This window comes from Cupressus sempervirens, chromosome 1 (assembly GCF_028749045.1).
Source record: "Cupressus sempervirens isolate cs-2001-9-10 chromosome 1, ASM2874904v1, whole genome shotgun sequence".
NCBI classification, from domain to species: Eukaryota; Viridiplantae; Streptophyta; class Pinopsida; order Cupressales; family Cupressaceae; genus Cupressus; species Cupressus sempervirens.
This window is the reverse complement of record NC_143118.1, coordinates 76861609-76881913: the sequence shown is the minus strand read 5'-3', so window position 1 is coordinate 76881913 and position 20305 is coordinate 76861609. Positions and strand designations below refer to the sequence as shown.

Genomic DNA, 20305 nt, shown 5'->3' with positions numbered 1-20305 from the left:
ACAGGCAGATTTGTGGTGGTGTATTTGGATGATATCCTCATCTACAGCAAGACCAAAGAGGAACATGTCAAGCATGTAGAAGCGGTTTTGAAGAGGCTTCATGAGGAGAAGCTATCTATCAACCTTGAGAAGTGTGACTTCTTCAAGCAAGAGTTGGTGTATCTAGGCTTTGTGGTGTCTAAAGGAACTTTGAAGATGGACAAGGAGAAAGTTGTTGCTATCCTAAGTTGGTCTACACCTACCACATCTAGTGAGGTAAGAAGTTTCCACGGTTTGTCTCAATTTTATAGGAAGTTCATTAGGAACTTTAGTGGTATTTGTGCACCATTTCTTGATACCATAAAGGGGGGAGTCAAGTCCAAGTTTAGGTGGACTTTAGAGGCTGAAAAGTCATTTGATATGTTAAAAACACAAGTAGCTACTCAACCCATCCTAAAATTGCCTAGCTTTGAAAAGTTGTTCACCTTAGAATGTGATGCAAGTGGCCTAGCAGTGGGTGGGGTGTTGAGTCAAGAAGGTAGACCAGTAGCCTTCTATAGTGAAAAGCTAAATGAGGCCAAGAAGAAATACTCATCCTATGATCTAGAATTGTATGCCTTAGTCCAGTGTCTCAGGAAGTGGAGACACTATTTGTTGCCAAAAGAATTTGTTGTGTTTACAGATAATCAAGCTCTTAGCTACATCAACACACAGGAGAAGTTGAGCAATAGGCACTTGAAGTGGATGGAATATTTGCAGGCCTTCACCTTTACAATCAAGCATAAGAAAGGACAAATGAACAAGGTTGCTGATGCATTAAGTAGAAGGGTTTTAATAGTCCAAGAGATTCAGCTCCATAGCATTGGAGTGGAGAGTTTTCAGAATCTTTACAAGAATGATGAGGACTTTGCTGAAGCCTATAAGGTATGCATGGATTTTGGAAACCACTTTCATAGCAGATTTTCAGAATACACTTTGCAAAATGGGTTGCTATTTAAGGGTAACCAGTTTTGTGTACCAAGAGGTTCCATGAGAGAGAACCTAATACAAGAGAAGCATAATGGCAGCTTGAGTGGGCATTTTGGTATCAGCAAGACAATAGAACTAGTGCAAAGGTTCTATTATTGGCCTAAATTGGTCAAAGATGTAACCAAGTATGTGGAGCAATGTATGGTGTGTATGAAGGCAAAAGGAGGAATGAGCAATGCAGGTCTTTACCAGCCCTTACCAATTCCTAGCAGACCATGGGATTGTGTAAGTATGGATTTCATTGTTGGTTTGCCTAAAACTAAGCAAGGGTATGATAGCATTTATGTTGTTGTTGATAGATTCAGTAGAATGGGACATTTCATTCCATGTAAGACAACTAATGATGCAATTCATATAGCTCATTTGTTTTTCAAAGAGGTTGTAAGGATTCATGGACTTCCATTAAGCATTGTGTCGGATCGAGATGTGAAATTCATGAGTCACTTTTGGAAGACTTTATGGAAGAAGCTTGGCACTAACATGTCTTTTGGTTCAGCTTACCATCCTCAAATTGATGGTCAAACTGAGGTGGTTAATAGAACTTTAGGTAACCTTCTTAGGTGCCTAACTAAGGAGTATGGTCAAACTTGGGATGTTATCATCTCACAAGCAGAATATGCCTACAATGATAGCAAGAATAGGACTACCAGAAAGAGTCCTTTTGAAATTGTTTATGGCATGCACCCAAGAGGTGTGTGTGAACTAAGGTGTCTTGGAAACATGGATCAGATTAGTGGTTAAGCTGAAGACTTTGTACAAACCATGAAGGAGATTCAGGAGCAAGTCAAGAAGACTATTCAAGACAACACTCTAAAACTCAAAGCCAAGGTGGATGAAAAGAAGAAGGATGTTCAGTTTGCTATTGGGGACTATGTGATGGTCCATTTGAACAAAGCAAGGCTTCAAAAAGGCATTCCTACTAAGTTACAGATGAAGAGGGTAGGGCCTTGCAAAATATTGGCTAAATATGGAGCAAATGCCTATAAGGTAGATTTACCTTTCGATTTGGGCATATCCCCTATTTTTAATGTGCAAGACTTGGTGGCATACAAAGGTGACCCATCTCAGCTCAGTTCTGATGTTCATGAAGATCTTGAACTTGCTTCAACACCTACAAACAACAAGTTGGAGGTAGAAAAGGTGTTAGATTCAAGAGTAAAGAAGACTACAAGGCACAAGGTTTACATGGAACACCTCATCAAATGGAAGGAAAAACTAGTTTCAGAGGCTACATGGGTTGCTGAGACAGAGTTCAAGAAGGTTGGCATACCTCTAGATTTTTTGCAAACTGATCCACCTTGAGTTCTTTGTTGGAGGGGGGAGTATGGTGCAGGAGCACCTAGGTAGGCTAAGTGTGAAACCTAGGTATTTATTTATTTTTGGCTTGTAGTGATGCTAGCCACATCACTATTCTAATAATAGGTCCTATGTGGTCCTTAGGTGTGTTTAGGAGACTTGGCAAGACCCAAAGTGAGCAAGTTGCTAGAAGTTGCCGACTATTGTCAACTAGGTGACTTAGGTCCAGAAAAGGCTAAAATGGTCTAGAAAGGTTCCAATGGCTTTGAATTGTTTATTTGAAGTCATTTTATGCATATTATATGTCTACTTTGTTTTTGTGCCAAATTTGGAGGTCTAACTCCATGTAGAACAAAAGTTGCTGAAATGTTGTCATGTTGTCATGACAACATTTTCTTGCAAAAAGCAACTTTTTGGCATTTGTGTGTTTAGAACGTCCTAACTGTTTAGAATAGTTATGGAACTGATGGAGGAGCCTTTAAAAACGTGAGGACAGCCATTTTCAGGGGGTTGGACAAGTTGGTTTTGCATTTTGTACGAATTGAGCAAGTATTTTGTTGCCGATTTTATGCATTTGAAGGAATTTTTAATAGAGGAGGATTGAATGGCCTGATTTTCATGTTGGAAAAGTTCTGAAATATTGTTTTTAATCTTTTTGTAGTGTTGGTTTGATCATTTTAATTCGTTTTCATTAGTGTAGAAAAATCTTTTTGTTCTTGGCAAGTTGCTGATCTGAACAGGGCCGCACTTAGAAAATGGGATCTTAGGGCCACTTCCCACCATTGGAAACCTCTGATATTTTGGGATTTGGAACTAGGATCCATGTAAATTATGTATCAAGAAGGAGGGCCCTTGAAAGCATCAGAAAGCATTTTTAAGGTGATGCCCTAGGCAAGCCAAATGCAACTTGGCTAGGAATCACAGATGGAAAATGAGTTATGGAGAGGATTGAGTGTACAAATATCTTAATCCGGCTACACAATGAGTAATGAGAAGGTCTAACCTTGCTCCAGTCCAAAGGAGAGGTCTTGGAAAGGTGTCTAAGGTGGTTTTCCATCACAACAGCGATAAAGCACTTGAAATCCTCATTTTTGGCCTAAAACTGTACTTTCATTGTACATAAATTTTGGAGGCTAGAAAATTACAGAATCTTGAAGTACTCTAAAAAGGGTATCTAAAAATATAATTTTTTTGTAGGGTTGTTAAGAAGTTTTTCAAGAAATCTTGTTTCCAGCTATTTAGGAGGGCTAATTCCTAGTAGCCTTTTTGGAGCAATTTGGTGTATCTTCCCTAGTAGATTGAATGCGCCTATGAAATCAGCATTGTTTAGGGTCATGGATGTTAGAAGGAGTCTAAAAAAAACCCTAGATGAAGAACTGGTACCCTTGGAGCTATAGATGGACTTGAGGGTTAATAGCGGACTGGAGCCGGCTAGTAAGAAATTTGATGTTACTTTGTTGGTGTACCCCCAACTGAAGGATTAGGATCTCTTGAGCAAGGTCCTAGTAATTATAGGGTGTGAAGAAGCCCTAGTGGGTCTAGTGAATGACCTAAGGTAGCCCTGAGAGAGAGCTTGGGGTTTGGAAGCAAGGTTGGGGTGTTACATCACTTCATTTCCTATAATCATTATATTTCATGAGACAACGTCTTTATGAGGCACTTTGTCAAGCAGAGAAAATGGGTTATATCTAGGCTACCACATTTTTGGTAGGCATTTCATCATACAATTTACATGCGCATTTTGGATCTGCATACTTTCCACCAATTTGTTAGCCACCGTCACTTCCAACTTGAATCTTCTCTTTACAAGGTGACCATGTACTTGCTTCCACCATTCGAGGGAGGATTCCTTTGTCACTGCAACCATTTAAAATGAATCCTGTTGCTAAGCCATAGACCATCTCCACTTAGGCCAACACATGCTTGTGATCATAGTAATCCATGATATGACATCCCATTCAACCATTTGGTCAAACACTCAGCATTTAGGGTCTGTATTCTTGCATTTGGTATACGTGTTAACTTGCCTGATGGTTTGGACAGTAAGTTTGATAGTAACTCTCAATCCTTCTTAGTCTCTTGTCGTTTCCTTTGCTATATCTTCACTATTTTTCTTCAGTGACAAACCCAACTGTAGGAGCACCCCCAAATGGTCCTGTTGATGTCATTAGTGCCCTACTTGTTCCCAATTTGTGCCATCTCCTTAATAATGTATACTGCATGGATCTCAAATAAATTGGGAGTGAATGGAAACAAGACCCTCGTCAATAAGTCTGCCCGCTTCATCACTTCTAACAATCTGTGCCACCTTCTTTTGGTACTCTACAAAATACTTGAACTACTAAAGAACCCTTTTTATATTTGCAAATTGAACTCCTGTGTCATCAAGAATTAGCACACCTGCTACTACTCCAAAAATTTGTGAACTTCATTTCTAGCCAGCAGTTGTTTTAAGGTTGGAGTTTGGGTTAGAATTGTTCGGGTTAGGATTAGGTCAAAAAGTTGGAGTATAGGAAGAGAGAGTATGGCTAGTACATGGAGAGAGAAAAATTGAGTATGAAAACTCAAACCCAAACTCAAACCATGTACTTCTCTCTAAAAGGTTTGAGTATGTGGAGAGAGAAAAGTACATGGAGAGAGAAAAATTTGAAGAGAGAGAGAGAAAGCCAAAACTTGTACTTCTCTCTAAAGGTTGGAGTATGTGGAGAGAGAAAAGTACATGGAGAGAGAGGATTGTGAAAAGGAGAATGAGACTCTAACTCAAACCCCATACTTCTACCTAAAAGTTTTAGTACGTGGAGAGAGAAAAGTACAGGGAGAGAGAAAGTTTAGTTTTTCTTTATGACTAATCTCTCTCTTTCTCTCTCTGTGATTAATTAATATAACTAAAACTTCATGTAAAATGTTTGGGTAACACTCTCTAAAACATGAATCTTGTCAGTTTGATTAAGATGATCCAAAAGACTCATCAAATGTTTTTGTGTTGAATATGTTTATTAGTCCCTACCTCGCATAAGGCAGGGTGCTAATGCCTTTTCAAAATTCATTTAAGATATCTCCCTATTAAAGCCATCAATGGAACTAAAAGTCTCAGAAAATCCTCTATAACTAGACTAAAAATTTATTCCCCATTAACTTTCTCTGTGGACTCAACCTATGCACAAAAATACATTTAACTACCAATTCTCAGGAAATGTCCTTCATTTTTACAGTACGTCACAAAAGAAAAATTGTTTGTTGAAGTTTTTTCTTGAGACACAAAAAGAAAAGAACTTTGACAATTCTATCCATATGTGTGAGATTCAACAAAGTAGCTTCTGCTGTAACAGATACAACCTTCCATCATCACTTATTTTCCAAAATACAAATTTCCTACACTAACTAAGAAGCAAGATAGTATAAGAACTGTGAAACTAATGGTTTCTTTTACCAACAATCCCCTGGATTGACTGGTACAGATTGATGTTAGAGGACCTCTCTTCACTGCAAGTACTAGTTGCCCACTGCTACCATTGGAGAGCATTGATTCTCATTTTCTTTCCTTATTTGATTTCAAATGCAATTCTTAGGCATCTGTAAATCTTGTACCCTATTACAATCCCATTTTCCCCTTCCTCACTTTAAGTCCTATTCTCCAAACACCCTCCAAACATTTAACATTTGTGGATTGATCTATCCAAATACCCTAGGTAAGAATAGGGACTTCCAATCTCGACAAATCCAAGGTACAATTCTAACAACATTGGCTCATAAGTAGTTACAATCAATATAAAAATTTGAAAAATAACCACCTCGTGTTGATTCAATTTTTACAACTAAAAATTCAATTAGGGCTTTCTGTAAATGATCGTAATTCAAGCTTTCTAAATTTAAAAAATATTCCACTTACAGAAATTAGCAAAATATTCAAAAATGAGTTGACAAAACTTTAATTCTAAAACCAACTCACAATCTTTTACACTCCTGAAATTGGTAATAAAATTTGATTTCTTTTTGAAAAAATAATCTTCATACATGTTGGTTGTCCCATTTTCTTTAAAGACAAAGCCTCTGCAAAACACGTATCCTCTACCATTTAACATGCAAACATGTGACAGGAAGAAATCATAATGCATGGTATGCTTATGATGCACTCAAGACACGTAGATAAATCTTATTGTAAAAATTGCTTATTTTTCAACTTTTGATGAAATGCTTTTATAATCATTTAATTTGTTCAAATGTGTATTTTTTCATTTAGTTGGTAAAACTAGCCAACACATGAGAATTAGATCTATTTTTATTTTATTTTATTAGAAATTAATATTTCAATTGTATTCTTTTTTAACAGTCTGAACGCCAATGCGAATATTAATATTAGCAAGAACTGCAAGCTGAAGCTTTGAGCGAACCGAATGATAGTTGTTCTAAATTCATACATTCTTTCTTTTCTCTGACTTTACAGAAGACAAATGGGTGAGCAGTGTTAAGAGGGCTCCTGTATTTAGTTGTATCATCTTCATAAATTATATTTTGAAATCATTAGTTTTGGTTACAAACCAAATAAAGACATTTGTTATTTCATTTTAAATGTACTTGTTTTTTTTCTTAATAATTATTCGATCTTTCCTCGTTTGACATAGATTTTCTGAATTTAAATTTTAAATTATGAATTTGTTCAAAAAAAATTTAATAGATAAGTTTTTAAAAAAAATGTGCATAATTTTTTAAAAAATAGAATGTTAACATTTAATTAATGACAAATATTATAATTCTTAATTTTTGAACTCATATATTTATAATATATAAAAATAAATTATTAAAAATATGATAAAGCAAAAAGTTTCACAAATTGCATAGCCAGGGACTCAAGCTCTGTGCACAGAGCTCTTGTTATTTAACTTAGTTATTTAAGTGTATTTTTTTTATAATAAGAAAAATATAAATTGATATATCTTGTTTAGCTATTTTAAGAGAGCATTAAAATTTAGAAATAAAAAATAAGCTTTTGAAAAAAAACTGAATATTATTATTAAATTTATTAAGAAATACAATTGAAAGTGGTTGCCATTGAGACTTTTGTTTGCTTACCCTTCATTGTTCTTATTTACGTGATTGATATGTCTAAACTAATAATCTAAATATATTCATCATTAAAATAAAATAGATTTATTAGAATATGTTATTAAATCAATTTAAAAATAAGTAATTTTAAATTCAAACATTCAACTAAATTACTTAATCTTAAAAATTTCTTTTAATGATTATAAATAAATAAAAGTTAATGAATTCATATAAGTGGTACAAGAAAATAATTAAAATAAATTTTAATTCTATTCATTATTTAATTTTATACTTTTATATTCTTTCAATTATTTTAGAATGCAAAATTTCTTATTTATGAAGTATATATATATATAAAATTATATATAATTTGAAATAATTAATAAAATAAATCAATGTTAAAATAACTTTTTACTGTATTTATCCCTTTTACTTTGTTGGTAAACAGATTTGTCACAGTAGAATTGCCCAACGGTGTGTGTGGCAAACCATTCACAACAGTTGGATAGGCCCTTGGTATGCGGCCTTCCTCTGCGTTTAGAGGGGCAGCTCCCTCGTATGATGTAATTTTGAAGCTTTTCAAATAGATATAAAATTAAAATTGAAAGGGGAGAAAGCTCATGATGATGAATGCACCACACGACTTCAAGGCTTTCCCAAACTACTAAATTAAAACCGCTAATAACAACAATCAAGATCTACGCTTGAAAACCATTACTAGCACAATGTTGATCCACAGATTCATAAACATCTACACCATACCGTGACAATGCTCACTACAAAGAGAATCAACATTCTAAACAATTTAGATTTAGAATCAGAGAACTCAATTTGCACGTTCCTTTACTTTCTTGCACCAAGAACTTAAGAGGAATTTTTAATTATAAAGACAAATCTGTACATACTTTCCAAATATCATCTTCTAATCAAAATTTCTGCATAGTGTTCCCTTCTTCTAAAGCCCAAAAAGTCCTCCCCTTTTACAAAGCCAAAAGGTGTCCTTATATAGACACAGAGGTTAATAACTACCTCTTCGTGGTTAATAACCACCTCCAAAATACGTGATTTTGCGAGGTTAATTAACCTCAATGAAATTAACCTTAAATGACAAACATCACTAATTGAAATGTATGGCTTGGAACATGTCTTCAGAAGATTGAATCATTGACTTGATGCTTGGATATATCTGTTGGCATTTATTGAGATATTTCATCTTGTGAACAGATGCCAACTGGATAGTTGATTAGATATCAAATTGCCAAAAAAAAAGGTAGTACATCGAAGTCCTATTGCACATTGACCAAGTGTTGTCAATTCACTAATCAAGCTTGTTCCTATTGCAGAAAAAGGGCAACTTTAGCTACTGCTATTGCTACCTATCTCTATCTACGATGGTGTATAACACTCAATGCCCGAGCCATGATGTAACAAGGCAAGATAAATCCGGTAGCTCGCAGAAGGAAAAGAGTGAAAAAGGTCGAACCATCCTCATCTCCTCCAAAATTTGTTATAGCAAGTGCATGTCGTAAAAGCAGAAGAGCCACGAGAATCAAAGCTGCAGATTGGAGACATGATGCACCACTTGAGTTCACTGATGAGTATTCACCATACTCGCTTTCAAAGAAGTGTCTCTCTGCTGCAACCATAGCAAGAAGGCGAGGATCACGCAGCTCCAATTTTGCTTCAGATACTTCCCAACTTGACCTGATATCAATGGGAATGTCATCGAAATAAGATGGCTGAGAAGCAGTATAACCGGGCTTGTATTACTGATGGAATATCTCACAGGTAATGTCTCCTTTCTCATTGCACCAACGTTGCACACATTTGCGATGTACATACTTCAAACTCCCAAAACAGGCACACGGAGATTCCATGTTTCTATCATCATCCTCATCCTGGCAGATACGACACTCAACCATAGTGCATGGACTGTCTCCATAGTCGAGGGTGCGAGAGTCAGGAATCATCTCTGAGGACTCGGCATCAAGAGAAGAAACCTCTTTACAAGCCTCAGGAGGAGAATCTAGTGCAAACACCCCGTTTTGCTGGAAGGGAACCTGACCAGGTTGTGATGGCCTCTAGGCCTCGGTTGTAGCTGATTCCAAGGTGGAAGCGGTTATCAAACTATCCACACACAAGATAAAATAATCTCCCATGGACCGATCCCTATTCACCACATCCAAGTGGCTCTAATCGTTCACATCGTCCAATATGACAAGGGCACAGACTCCTCGCAAATGGTTTTCCATCACAGCTTTACCCTTGGCAACACTCGAAACTTCTCCATGGTACTTTCCCAGTCTTCCCAGAATTGACTATTGCAAGTCTAGAAGTGTACCATTTTTCTGTGTAAAGAAATATTCTTTGAAGGTACCATGAATTCAATTGTAAACAGCTTGGGCCAAGGTGGCTTTCCTAAGGCCGGCTATGCCGCAGACTCACACCCTCACTGTGCTATGCCACGAACTCAGGTTTAATTGGTTGCGTAGGTCGTAGATATACGTTTCAAGTCCTACAAGATGGACGGGTATATCCAGCGGAATACAATTTTATGAATAGCCATAACCTATTTCGAAGCTTCCTATTCCTGTTACACATATATCATAGCAAAGTTGATATATATATGCTGTTGTATGTAATTTTTACATTGATTGGTGAAGAGAATTCGATTAGAGTGATCATAGCCAAAATGATGGGCATCATCTGTTATATAACTGACAGAGCTCAAATTCTTCCCAGTACTCTTGATAGGTGTGTGCCGAAGTTTCTCAGTGCAATATGATTTGTCAAAAACACCTCCCACTTTTGCTCCATGCTCCTCAGATTTACAATAGTGATTACATTGATGAAAATCCTCCCTTTCTTCTATAAGCGGCAATGATCACATTCCATGAAAGAACGTCTCACTCAGTCATTTTCTCAAACACTTCGCGTGCATCTATTAGACTTCTGAATTTTTTTGTGTTCAGATGTCTTAATTTCCTTTTCATTGATGTGAGTGCGCATTTGCTTGCCTTTGAAAGCGCATGCTTGGAGATGCAGGTTAATGGTTAAGATCTTGAGCTCATCTTAACCTCTTTTAAGAAGTTAATTTTGGAGGCTTACATTAACCTTTTGAGAGGTTAAGAAAAACATGTTTTTGGTGGTTAACATTAACCTTTTATTTGGAGGTTAAGAAAAACACGTTTTTGATGGTTAACATTAACCTTTTAACAAGTTAAAGGTTAAGAAGTACGTGTTTTTGGCGGCAATCATTAACCTTTTATATCTTGAGGCTCAGAAGCTGGATTTTAAAAATTTCAAGTGCTGTGCGGAGCTGGGAACGAGCCGAGAACATGAAGATTTAGAAACTCATAGAAACTTGGAGATTAAATGGTCAATTTAAAGCTTAAAATTGGACAATTTAATAAAATTAACCAAGGCTTATAAAATTGAAAGAATTTTATAGCCGGGCAACAGCTGGCTCTAACTAGGGACAAGGACCGACAAGGACGAAGCTCAAATTTAGAATGAATAAAGTAGTGCCTTATCCATTGGGCTTGTGAAATAGAGTCATTTGAGAGACCAAATTACAAAAGAGGGAACACAAAAACCAAAAATAGGACAACAGAAAGAAAGGCTAAAACAACACCAACTAACGAGAGCACACCAAAAACGGGACGACCTATATACAAAAAGGTGTACGGACACCTTCTACTGATGATAATGTTTAAGGTGTTGCCCATTATAAGGTAAGGGCGATGGGGTACCACTCAGGTATGACAAAATAAAAGAGTTCTTTCCGCATACCTCTTTGATCTGGAATGGGCCTCGCCATAAGGAGTCAAATTTTCCATGTAATCCTTTTGGCTCTCTGTGCTTATCCCAAAGCAAGACAAGATCGCCTTCTTGAAACATCCTTTGCTTAGCCTTTCTATCAAATAACCTCTTGACACAGGATTGATGTTCCTGAATTCTATCAACAACCATCTCTCTTTCTTCTTCCAACTTTGTCAGATACAACATTCGTTTCTCAAGAGCATCTTTGAATTCAAGATTCTCAATGGCACTCTGTAATTTCAAGGTGCATAGCTCTAAGGGAAGAGGAAGAGCTGGCTCAGTTCCATATAGGATCTCAAAGGGAGAAAATCCTATTGCTCTCTTTTTAGTAGTACGATCTGCCCACAATGCATCGTACAGGTGCTTGTGCCAAGATCTTTGATCAACATCTATCAGTTTTCGCACAATGGTCATAATATTTTTATTGCTTGATTCTGCCTGACCATTTCCTTGTGCAAAATAATTAGAGGAATGAGAGAGAATAATCCCGTATTGATAGCAAAATGATGATATCTCTTGAGAAGAGAAGTTGGTAGCATTGTCAGTAACAATTTTGTTCGGTACACCAAACCTAACCAGAATGTTTTGTTTGATAAAATTGCACACCACTTTTGAAGTTGTTTGTTTTACTGGGGTCGCTTCCACCCACTTGGTAAAATAGTCAGTTGCCATCAAAATATGAGTGTGTCCAGCAAAGGATGAAGGATGAATAGGACCTATGAAATCCAAACCCCATTGTTGAAAGGGTTCTTCGATCACCACTGGTTTCAAGGGCAGTGCAGCCAATTGAACTTTTCCTTTGAAGTACTGACAAGAATCACACTTCTTCACCCATTCTTCTGCATCTTTGAATATCCCAGGCCAGTAAAAACAATTTCTCAAAATTTTGTGAGCAGTTACTGATGCGGAGTAATGACCTCCACATGCTTCATTATGAAATAACTGAAGCAACTCCTTTCTTTGTTTAGAATCAACACATCTCAGAAAAGTACCATCTATCCCTTTCTTGTATAAGGCGTCATTCCAAAGAATGTATTTTGCAGATTTCAATTTTAAGGTCCTCTTTTCTTTAGGTGATAAATGAGCAGGACATTCCCCATATGTCAGAAAATAGGCAATATTTGAAAACCAGTCATCAACATTACTAATGAATAAAACTAAAGGCATTTCTTCCTTCGTCCCTTCTTTAGAAGATCCTTCCACAATTGCCTTACACAAACCTTTTCCCCTGACAAGATTTGTAGGTTTTATATCGAGATCATATTCTTGTACTTTAGCTATCTAGGAGGCCCTTTTGTTCACGCCAATTTCTTGTTGTGTCAGAATAGTTTTCACTGCCGAGTCAGGGACAAACACCTTGGAGTGAGAGTTTAGGATGTAAAATCTGAACTGTTTCACTGCTCTAACTAGAGCATAAGCATTTTTCTCGATCAAGGAGTATTTCAATTCATGTTTCTTAAGAGGGATACTCATGAATGCTATTGGGGCCTCAGTATTGTCTTTGTCAGGTTGGGTAAGTATAGCAGATAAGGTGTCTTCGGAGGCATAACAATACAAATGAAAATCCTTGGAAAAATCTGGATAAGAAAGGGTAGGCGCATGAGCAATTTCAGTCTTGATTTGTTCAAAAGAAGCCTTACCTTCTTTTGTCCACTTAAAATTAGTATTTCCTTTCATCATATCCACAATTGACTTTGTTATCTCAGAGAAGTCTGGTATGAACCTCCTTATAAAGTTTATCTGCCCAAAGAAAGATCTAATTCCTGGTTTACTGATGGGAAGTGACAACTGTTGGATAGCTTTCACCCGCTCAGGGTCTATCCGAATGCCCTCTTTGGAGACGATATGCCCCAGTAGTTTTCCTTCTGTCACCCCAAATATAGACTTCTTAGGATTCAGTGAGATGCCTTGAGTTCGACATCGATGTAATATTGCTTCTAGATGATGCACATGATCTCTTCTCTGTTTTGAAAACACTGTAAGATCATCAAGATACATAACAATGATCTTATTCTTGAAATCCTCGAATGAATGATCCATGGCCCTTTGGAAGGTGGCCCCAGCATTTATCAAACCAAAAGGCATACGATTGTAGGAAAATGTACCCCATGGAGTGGTAAAAGCGGTTTTATGTTGATCTTCAGGTGCAACACTGATTTGGTTATAACCGGAGAAGCCATCTAACATTGACATGAGCTCAGAGCCAGATACCAACTGTAAAATATGATCCATGACAGGGAGTCCATAATTATCCTTGAGTGACGCCTGATTCAAATTGCGGAAGTCAACACATATTCTTATCTCACCATTCTTTTTCCTAACAGGAACAATATTAGCTACCCATGTTGAGTGGTGAATGGGATAGATAATCTTTTCTTTAAGCATCTTATCAACCTCATTGAAGATAGCGTCTGCCACCTTGGGATTGAATTGTCTTTGTTTTTGCCGAAAGGGAGTTGAACCAGGTTTCAAAGGAATCTGATGTTTAAATTTCCCATCCATGAATTCCTTTAGATCTTCATAACCCCAAGCAAAAACGTCTTGGTAAGCATTCAATAACCTTGTAAACTCTTCTCTCTCTTGAGACGTCAAACCTTTCCCTATTAGAACCATTCTTGGATTTCCCTGAGAACCAATATTTACTCTCTCATAACCTAAACAATCAGAAGGTCTGGTGTCCTCAACTTTCTCTTTCCTTTTGTCTTCTTTATTAAAAAGACTCTCTAGGGTGACTAATCCTCTCGGGATAACATTACCTTCCAATTGAATAACCTCAGGATCTTCTTCTTGTTTTCCATTATGATTGCGCGATCCTTCAAATTTTAGGTCTGAAAATGGAGGCCTCCCCTCGAGAAATGCAATTATTTTCCCATCATCATCAAAAACTTTCCAGTGTCGATCATTATTAGGCACACTGGGTCTATGAATCATCTCTACTGTATAAACATCTCTGTTGAACTCAGGATGAGGGATAAGTAGAGACGCAGAGACTGCAAGACAATCTGCCTTAGAGTTTTGTTCACAAGGAATGGCAAATAAAGAAAAAGCATCGAAATGCTCGATCTCATCCCACACTCTATTCCTATATGCCTTCAATTTCGGATTCTTTGCTTGATATTGCCTACATACCTGGTTGACAACTAATTCTGCATCTCCTGACACCTTGAGTTGTCTGATCCCTTTTCCTCTTGCATACTCGAGACCAAGTAGGAGAGCTTCATATTCCGCGGTATTATTTGTGGTCTCAAAAGCCAACTTGTAAGCTTTGGGAAATTTCTCTCCTTGTGGTGATATCAACACTATCCCAGCACCTGAACCGGAAGAAGAAGAACTTCCGTCAAAATCCATTGACCATAATTCATTGGTTATATCAGGCATGAGAGGTTCAGTTACATCTCCTTCATTGGACGTCATCATGTATGTTCCATGCCCAGTATCAACATATAATATTTCAGCTCTGGGATCATCTGATTTCAACACTATATATTTAGCTTTGGGTTCAGGATCAAGCTTAACCTTCTTATTTCCAATAGGGATAAGGGCATGAGACATGTCCATTTTGATTTCGCCACCAAGATCTTTGCAAAAACTTCTGCTCAAAAGCATCCCATAACTGGCAGGAATATCAGCAACCAGGATGTTTAGTTTTAACTTCTTCTTAGGATGTGCTGCAAGTGCTACTTGAGCATCTTTCAACTGGCCAACTAGCGGGACTTGTTTTGCCTCCATAGAATACACTTTTCCAGAAGGTTTATTCAGAGAGAGACCTAAGGCATGTGCTAATTTTGAAGGCATGACATTATCAGATGCACCAGAATCAATGATACAATTACTTAACTTGCATCCAGCTATATAAAGAGAAACATAGAAAGGATCAGGTTTGTCTGACAAAGATGCCACAACAAAAGATTCTTTCTCAGTCATGGGCCCTTCCAAATTATCTTCCACTTCTAGAGAAACTCCTGATTCGTGGTTGATAGTGATTTCAGGTGAACATTTCTCTTTGCCAACACATTGGATCAACCTTTCTAATTGATGAGGGTTGGATTTTAGGTAATCCAATTGAGAAATTTGTACTTTGGTCTTCTTGCAATGATCAATAAAATCAAAAGAGTCTTCCATGATGGGAGGTGTTTTACCCTTATCTGTCTCCCTCGCTTGAGAAGGCTCTTCTGGAGTATGCTTATGAGACAGAATCCTCTTAGCAGTCTCATCAGAGGCTTTTTCTTTTGCTTGTTTACTCCATTTTTCTTCCAATCTCTGTCTCCAACTTGGTGTAGTCGCATTGCAAGAATGATTGTTGACATCTTCTGTTTGGTCATCATCAGATTCATACTCCAGGAAATTTATGGCAGAGGCTTCAACAACAGGTTCTATCACATCTTCAGGAGTCACATATTCTTCTATCTTCTCCGTAGTCAAATGCATTTGCATGAATCTAGCCATCTCAGGACAGTTTGCGCCATCATGATCTGTTGTTAGGTGAAAATCACACATAGCAGTTTGTTTACCAGATGATGAGGGATGTTCGATGGCTAACCTTGGTGTCGATTGGGGTAGCCACTTAGTTGGTCTATTTTGTTGATATGGCTGATAATTCCTCCTTGGAATATCTTGATACAAAGGTGGAGGGTTAGAGGGCAACTGCTTTTTGAGCTGTAATAGATCATTAGCCAATTTCTGATATAAAGGATCAGTGGTAGTGACAGGGGCTTGTTGACCTTTCCCCTTTTGTAGATCACGACTCCATTTCCCTGAACTAAGCAGGTCATCTTCCACCTCGATGGCCAAGGTTTGCGCAGCCGCTAGATTAACGGGTCTTGTCCTTCGTATTTGAAAACTTACATCAGAAGGTTGAGCACTGATGAAGAAAGTCATTTGATTTTCTTCAGTGGGTCTTTTGTTAACAGGGATTTGATTCACCGTCTGATTAAAACGAGCAATGAATTCTCGCATGGGTTCATGAATTTCCTTCTTCATTGAAGTCAACTGGGAAAGGAGCAAATGTTCATCTTCAGCAGTCTTAAATCTCCCCTCAAAAGCCTGAATCAAAGTTACCCAAGAGGTAATTGATCTAGCGGGTAGTTGTCCAAACCATTCAGCTGCGGCTTCAGTAAGTGTTTCAACAAAAAGACGGAAAAAAACATCTTCATATTGGATTGCAAGAACACCGCTTACTGTAAAGAATGCACTTATATGCTGATCGGTAGTGACTTTTCCGTCCCCAGAAAACTTGGGAAGAATTTTTCGAGAACCAATGGGCATGTCATGTAGTTTGTTTCCTAAATTTAGAGGGCCAATAGCAGCTCCCCATGGGACTGGTGGCTGCGGTGCTTGATGTGCCATGGTCGGAAGAATGATATTCAAGGGCTATAAATTTATAGTTGAAGGTACAATAGTCCCTGGCAAAAGCAACGCTTGAAAGGCCGTAGGGGAAACAGTAGCCTTAGTTGGAGAAGAAGACCTACTAACAGACTTGACCTTTCTCTTCTTCTTAGGAGTAATTGGCTTAAAATCTAACTTTTGGAGGGCTTCAAAGTCTTCGTCTACCAAACCCTTTTGTCTATCAACCCGAGTGTATGGTTTATCAGCCAGCTTAGTTGTTATTATTTATTTGCCCTTGAATATGACCAAGATTCTATCTGTTTCTTCTTGGAATGACCACTATTCTTTCAATAACTATAACGTCCTGACCAATAGGGGCTCTTCGCAAGATTTCTCCGAACTCTTCTTCTTCTTCAAGAACTCTATTAACTTGATGATATTCTTGTACACTTCTTCTACACCTCCAGGCAAGAGTGTTCAAGTCTGAGATGATATCTTCCTGGGTGTCTTGAAAGCCAAGGTTCGGTTGGAGCACAGGAAAAACGTTCTCATGTGGAAGTACCATTGTACTTCATCATAGGTGATTGTCAATCTTTTTGTTCAGTCTTTCCCCAGTAGAGTCGCCAAAAATCTGTTGGTAAACAGATTTGTCACAGTAGAATTGCCCAACGGAGTGTGTGGCAAACCATTCACAACAGTTGGATAGGCCCTTGGTATGCGGCCTTCCTCTGCGTTTAGAGGGGCAGCTCCCTCATATGATGTAATTTTGAAGCTTTTCAAATAGATATAAAATTAAAATTGAAAGGGGAGAAAGCTCATGATGACGAATGCACCACACGAATTCAAGGCTTTCCCAAACTACTAAATTAAAACCGCTAATAACAACAATCAAGATCTATACTTGAAAACCATTACTAGCACAATGTTGATCCACAGATTCATAAACATCTACACCATACCGTGAGAATGCTCACTACAAAGAGAATCAACATTCTAAACAATTTAGATTTAGAATTAGAGAACTCAATTTGCACGTTCCTTTACTTTCTTGCACCAAGAACTTAAGAGGAATTTTTAATTATAAAGACAAATCTGTACATACTTTCCAAATATCATCTTCTAATCAAAATTTTTGCATAGTGTTCCCTTCTTCTAAAGCCCAAAAAGTCCTCCCCTTTTACAAAGCCAAAAGGTGTCCTTATATAGACACAGAGGTTAATAACTACCTCTTCGTGGTTAATAAACACCTCCAAAATACGTGATTTTGCGAGGTTAATTAACCTCAATGAAATTAACCTTAAATGAAAAAGATCACTAATTGAAATGTATGGCTTGGAACATGTCTTTAGAAGATTGAATCATTGACTTGATGCTTGGATATATCCGTTGGCATTTATTGAGATATTTCATCTTGTGAACAGATGCCAACTGGATAGTTGATTAGATATCAAATTGCCAAAAAAAAAGGTAGTACATTGAAGTCCTATTGCACATTGACCAAGTGTTGTCGATTCACTAATCAAGCTTGTTCCTGTTGCAGACAAAGGGCAACTTTAGCTACTGCTATTGCTACCTATCTCTATCTACAATGGTGTATAACACTCAATGCCCGAGCCATGATGTAACAAGGCAAGATAAATCTGGCAGCTCGCAGAAGGAAAAGAGTGAAAAAGGTCGAACCATCCTCATCTCCTCCAAAATTTGTTATAGCAAGTGCATGTCGTAAAAGCAGAAGAGCCACGAGAATCAAAGCTGCAGATTGGAGACATGATGCACCACTTGAGTTCACTGATGAGTATTCACCATACTCGCTTTCAAAGAAGTGTCTCTCTGCTGCAACCATAGCAAGAAGGCGAGGATCACGCAGGTCCAATTCTGCTTCAGATACTTCCCAACTTGACCTGATATCAATGGGAATGTCATCAAAATAAGATGGCTGAGAAGCAGTATAATCGGGCTTGTATTACTGATGGCATATCTCACAGGTAATGTCTCCTTTCTCATTGCACCAACGTTGCACACATTTGCGATGTACATACTTCAAACTCCCAAAACAGGCACACGAAGATTCCATGTTTCTATCATCATCCTCATCCTGGCAGATACGACACTCAACCATAGTGCATGGACCGTCTCCATAGTCGAGGGTGGGAGAGTCAGGAATCATCTCTGAGGACTCGGCATCAAGAGAAGAAACCTCTTTACAAGCCTCAGGAGGAGAATCTAGTGCAAACACCCCGTTTTGCTGGAAGGGAACCTGACCAGGTTGTGATGGCCTCTGGGCCTCGGTTGTAGCTGATTCCAAGGTGGAAGCGGTTATCAAACTGTCCACACACAAGATAAAATAATCTCCCATGGACCGATCCCTATTCACCACATCCAAGTGGCTCTAATCGTTCACATCGTCCAATATGACAAGGGCACAGACTCCTCGCAAATGGTTTTCCATCACAGCTTTACCCTTGGCAACACTCGAAACTTCTCCATGGTACTTTCCCAGTCTTCCCAAAATTGACTATTGCAAGTCTAGAAGTGTACCATTTTTCTGTGTAAAGAAATATGCTTCGAAGGTACCATGAATTCAATTGTAAACAGCTTGGGCCAAGGTGGCTTTCCTAAGGCCGGCTATGCCGCAGACTCACACCCTCACTGTGCTATGCCACGAACTCAGGTTTAATTGGTTGCGTAGGTCGTAGATATGTGTTTCAAGTCCTACAAGATGGACGGGTATATCCAGCGGAATACAATTTTATGAATAGCCATAACCTGTTTCGAAGCTTCCTATTCTTGTTACACATATATCATAGCAAAGTTGATATATATATGCTGTTGTATGTAATTTTTACATTGATTGGTGAAGAGAATTTGATTAGAGTGATCATAGCCAAAATGATGGGCATCATCTGTTATATAACTGACAGAGCTCAAATTCTTCCCAGTACTCTTGATAGGTGTGTGCCGAAGTTTCTCAGTGCAATATGATTTGTCAAAAACACCTCCCACTTTTGCTCCATGCTCCTCAGATTTACAATTGTGATTACATTGATGAAAATCCTCCCTTTCTTCTATAAGCGGCAATGATCGCATTCCATGAAAGAACGTCTCACTCAGTCATTTTCTCAAACACTTCGCGTGCATCTATTAGACTTCTGAATTTTTTTGTGTTCAGATGTCTTAATTTCCTTTTCATTGATGTGAGTGTGCATTTGCTTGCCTTTGAAAGCGCATGCTTGGAGATGCAGGTTAATGGTTAAGATTGTGTTTGGCAGGTTAATGGTTAAGATCTTGAGCTCATCTTAACCTCTTTTAAGAAGTTAATTTTGGAGGCTTACATTAACCTTTTGAGAGGTTAAGAAAAACATGTTTTTGGTGGTTAACATTAACCTTTTATTTGGAGGTTAAGAAAAACACGTTTTTGATGGTTAACATTAACCTTTTAACAAGTTAAAAGTTAAGAAGTATGTGTTTTTGGCGGCAATCATTAACCTTTTATATCTTGAGGCTCAGAAGCTGGATTTTAAAAATTTCAAGTGCTGTGCGGAGCTGGGAACGAGCCGGGAACATGAAGATTTAGAAACTCACAAAAACTTGGAGATTAAATGGTCAATTTAAAGCTTAAAATTGGACAATTTAATAAAATTAACCAAGGCTTATAAAATTGAAAGAATTTTATAGCCGGGCAACATACTTAAATAAAAAGATTTTAGTTAAATATTTAGAACATGTTATATTTCAAAATTAATTTAGTGATCAAAATCCTAAATTATACCTTGGCTAAATTGAAACAACCATACTATTTCATAATAATAAT

At 37.7% G+C, this 20305-nt stretch overlaps 2 pseudogenes; both read right to left on the bottom strand.

Moving 5' to 3' along the window:
* Nucleotides 1-8729: 8729 nt before the first annotated feature.
* Nucleotides 8730-9506, bottom strand: LOC149576291 (uncharacterized; annotated as a pseudogene).
* Nucleotides 9507-18073: 8567 nt separating this feature from the next.
* LOC149576290 (uncharacterized) lies at nt 18074-18850 on the bottom strand (annotated as a pseudogene).
* Between the last annotated feature and the right edge of the window lie 1455 nt (nt 18851-20305).